Genomic DNA, 5,000 nt, shown 5'->3' with positions numbered 1-5,000 from the left:
ATATATATATATATATATATATATATATATATATATATATATATATATATATATATATATACACATACATATATCTATATTTAGTATAATATATATCTATAATATTATATATATATTATATATTATATTATATCTTATATTATATAGATATACATATATATATATATACAAATACATATATTATATATTATATACATATATTTATATATATATATTATATAAATATATATAGATATATAGGCATATAAATATTATATATATATAATATAATATATATATATATATAATATAATGTATGTATGTAGTTATGTTATTTAGTTATTTTATTTTGGATTTCTGACCACTACGAGATCTTGAAACACCAGTCTTTTGATTAGGTAGACCAGGACGTTCAGGTCAGTAATTCGGATGGCAAAGGTCATAAAAGAAGTTGGAACTCCTACTTACTATATACCCAAGGTTTTTCCCGCAGGCGCCAAGTGCCCAGCATATCAGCGAATTTCACCTAACTTAGCTACCTTTCAGTGTGAGAGTTCAGGCCACTGACCTTTGCATCCGAATTGCTAATGCCAAAGACTCTCAATTAAGAGACCTGGGTTCAGTCCTCCCATGGTGAGTCAGAAATTTATTTCTCTGAAACGCAGTTTCATGTGTTCATACTCGTATTAGCATTCAGCTACAAAATCCTTTAATATCCAATGCGTTCTTAATGTGAATTAATATATTTTCACCTTTAAATTAAACACCATTTATATTCTTGTTTCATAGAGGCATTATAAAGTTCGCCAATTCCCAATTTGGCCAAACTTTCTTTCCATAATGAATCTAGATTTTGTCAAGTCTTTCCCAAAGACATAGTCCTTTAGAATTATGGATTGAGACGATCGCTCGGCAGAGGGCCAGGTCGTGTTGTGGTTTCTGTCAAGGAAACAGGAGTTTTATACGACTTCTAAGGCACTGAAGGCGTTTTAAATGTACTCGCAGGTATGTGAACATGCAGTGACATGGTTTTTTCCCGCCCCTCCTTTAAGTAAAGTAGGAATGTGACTTAGCATTTATTTAGGTGCAAAACAGCAGGACTCATTGCCCCGGTTTCCTGGCCGGGAAAACCATATGCCTCGGGCTATGCTCGAGGCGTCTCTATAGCCAACTTTAGCGAGTAGTAAAGTTGGCGACGACGCACAGTCTTTTGTGCCCAGCGAAAACCAGACGCAGTGACTTCCGTTTTCTGTGTCTCCAGAATGAATGCGCCAAGGTTGAAAAGAATTAATACCATAGGTATTAGATACTTAGTGGGTGCAATTTATGAAGACGACATTCCCTTAATTCTTGATGATACTTTACGTATACAGGACGATGAAATTGAGGGCATTGCAGATTTGTGGGGAAAACTAGATTAATTGTTAATTAAGCTCAGAGAGAAATATGAAAACATTTGTGAAGATTTCGGTGGCAAAGAAATCAGTGTAAGAGACGACCTAAAAATCCGAGTTGAGGATTTGTCAACTTACAGGTCGTATGTAACAGTGCGAAATGTGCCTTTTGAAATGACTGACTTATGCTGAATGACATTCTTTCAGATACGGAACAGTGAGTTTGTGAAGAAGAACACTCGAAGTCTGGGAAGATACAAAGGTATTGATAATGGTGTCAGAACAGTTTCTATGGATATTAATCGACAGATTCCTTCCTTCTATATGTTGAATTTGCCAAGGTTTATATCTATATATACTATAAAAGGGCAGACTAAAACTTGTAGACTTTGTGGGCAAACCAGCCATTTTGCTAATGAATGTGAAGTTGGAATTACACAAAGACTAAATATCATTAGTGAAGTAGACTTCCCTCATTTATCTGGCAATCAAGAAAATAAAGGAATGAAATGCCAGTAAGCCGCCAGGACCCATAGACGTTCGAACTTGTGAAGGGATGCCCCAAAACACTTCTATAATTGACCGTCCTGTCGAAGTCGGAAGTAACCCAGCATCCAACGGCCAACCAGACTTGCAACGGAATCCGAAACGCTGATGGAGACTTGCCATTTGATTGACCTGCGAGATGACATTGACATTCCTCCAACTGTATCTGAAGAAAACAGTTGGCCCCTATAAATGGGACCTTAGAGCTTAATGGTGGGACAGACGTATTGAATGCAGTTGCTTCATCGTACAACGAACTACTGAGACTGATGCAGTACCTCTTGTTGCAACCTACGGAACAATATCCGAGGAGGCGAGAAAAACGTTTTGTTCACAGCCCGACAGTAATCCTGTCGAACAAGCTTCACCATAGTGAGAATGATAAGTGAGATCTTGTGACGTCATGGAAGAATCAAGACATTTTGAAGGCACGTTGACGAAGACAGAAGTAACACCGACACAGCGCATCCTATGAGTCAAGATTTATTTGAGCCTCAATCATCCCCTCCCAGAAGTCACAAAGATGATATACAAAATCCAACAGGCGATTTAATGTTACCACCCTTTAATAGTTCCAATTATTATAAAGGTGCTAATGACACGATGTCGAACAAGAAAGTTGTTGCTCAATAGAAAATGAATACCATCAGGTCAAAAATGTAATAATGATAATGAAACCACAGTGACCGATGAGTCCGGACCTGTAATTCAAGGCATTGTAGAAAACCATGAAAGTAAACAAAAAGCGAAAAAAAGGCAACGTAAAAATGCAACAAAAAAGAGTAAAAGAAAATCTCCATTATAACTAAGCATTCATTACGGATAGCCACCCTTAATATTAACGGTATTAATGATAGAATGAAACAAGAGATGCTACACTCTCACACCTTTAACAAATAGACATTCTTTTAGTCCAAGAACACAATGTTAAGGATATTAAAGATATAGAGTTTTTGTCATACAGGTATAATGTAATTTTCAATCCAGCCATTTGTCGTAAAGGTGGAACCTGTATTCTCATCAAGAAGACTTTAGATTTTGTAATTAAGCATGTTGAAAGAAGTGGAGATTCTAGAATATGTTCTGTACATGGTGAGGTGAATGGTAGTAAGATTCGTATTGTTAACATTTATGCTCCTTCAGGTCATAATCATACAAGGGAACGGGAAGAGCTTTTTGACAAGGAATTGCCCTACTACTTACGGTATGATAATAGCCATACTATTATGGGAGGTGACTGGAACTGTGTTTTGAGTCCTAGAGACAATTCTAATAATAGTGAATCAAAACGTGTCGAAATCACTGCTCAGATTAATTAGGACCCTTAGGTTTAATGATGTATGGTTTTTGCATAACAGGGAACCCAGTATACTTATGTACGCACAAACTACGGTTCGCGCATTGATAGATTGTACTGCCAAACGCTCAAAGACAATGTAATTTCAAGCGAAATGCTACCTGTGTCATTTTCTGATCATTCCGCTGTCATTTGCAAAATTAAGATTAATCCAAACATTAGTATTGGAAACATCATTTTGGAACTTAACTATCTAGTTTACTAAAAGACGAGGAAATTAAAGAAACAATTTTAGTGGATGGTTGTGGACCCCATTCTTGAAAACACGTAAAAGGGAATTTCTATCATATCAGTAATTGGTGGAATGATTTGGTGAAACCAGAAATAAAACAATTTTTCGTCAGAGAAGGTAAAAAGGATTAGCAGGCAGAAGTTTGGGGTCATCAATTATTTTGAAGCAAAACTAGGAAACAATACATGAAACTTAATGTGTCAGGAAACTCAGATTATGCAGATATTACTATTCTCAAAGTCAGATTAAACAATCTAAAATCTCAGATTTTAGAAGGGGTTAAAGTACGATCGAGAATTCAAGACAGGATTGAAGTGGAAAAAGCCTCCTCTTACCTTCTTGGACAGCAGAAAGCACAATAAATAGTAAAAAGGTCGTGACAGAAATAGTCGCAGAAACGAAACATAATTCCGAATCTTGATGAAGGTACTGTTCTCACAAATAGCCAGGCCATTGAACACTATGTCGGTCAGGTTACCAAAAACTTTACCGGAAAAACATTTGTGATGTACCTATGCAAAACTTCTTTATGGCAGTTTGTAGAGAAAAATTGACTGATTCTGATAATGATATATTTCATAAGAGAATATCTCTCAGAGAGATACGTGATGTTATTCGTTTCATTTCTAACAATAAATGTCCTCGTATAGATGGCATCCCAATAGAATTTTATAAGGTATTTTGGGAAGATATTAAGGATGAACTAAAGCTGTTGCTTGAAAATATTATGAAATGAAAACTCTCTCTCCAAGAGTCAGAGTATTGCATTGGTGGTCACTCTCATATCGAAAGGCACCGATGAGAGTGCTTTTGACTATTGGAGACCAATTTCATGTTGTGCTGTGACTATAAGATACTTGCTAAGAATAATGGCGAAAAGAATGCAAACAAACAGTTATCTTTAACCTTATCAGTCCCGAACAATTTTGTGTGCCTGGAAGATCCATAAATACATGTAATACTTTAATTAGAGATTGTGTATTATTGTAGTAGAAAAGAGTTCAAGGTGCTATTTTAAATCTTGATTGGTCGAAAAGCATTTGAACCGTGTTAGATTAATTTTGTACTTCGGATTCTTGAAAGACTATGTTTTTTGTGATGAACTGATTTTCCTGCAATAAGATATTGTACACGAATATTGGAAGTTGTTGCATTGTTAATGGTAACCATGGTAAACTACTTTAGTGTGGAGAGGGGAGTCCGACAAGGCTGCCCCCTCTTTCTATGCTCCTTTATGCTGTTTTCCAGGAACCTCTGTATCTTGCTATAAAAAGAAATAGTTGTATTGAACACTTGCCCTTACCAAATGATAACCACCTTAAAATTCTTGGGTTTGCCGATGATACAAATATTTTCGTTGCCAGTGACAAGGGAATTTTGGAGATTATCACATTAGTGTCTAAATTTGAAGCAGCCACGGGTTGCATGCTAAATAAAAATAAGACGAAATATTTGGATTAGGCCCATGGGGTGATAGGTCTGTTTGGCCTTT

General features: G+C 36.0%; 1 protein-coding gene across 1 annotated transcript in view; it reads right to left on the bottom strand.

Moving 5' to 3' along the window:
- The window catches only part of LOC135226754 (uncharacterized), a 162,056-nt gene that overhangs the window by 1,060 nt on the left and 155,996 nt on the right, over nt 1-5,000 (bottom strand). The gene's annotated exons all lie outside the window — the stretch shown is intronic.

The sequence above is a fragment of the Macrobrachium nipponense genome, chromosome 15, assembly GCF_015104395.2.
Source record: "Macrobrachium nipponense isolate FS-2020 chromosome 15, ASM1510439v2, whole genome shotgun sequence".
Lineage (NCBI taxonomy): Eukaryota > Metazoa > Arthropoda > Malacostraca > Decapoda > Palaemonidae > Macrobrachium > Macrobrachium nipponense.
This window is presented reverse-complemented; position numbering and strand designations above follow the sequence as displayed.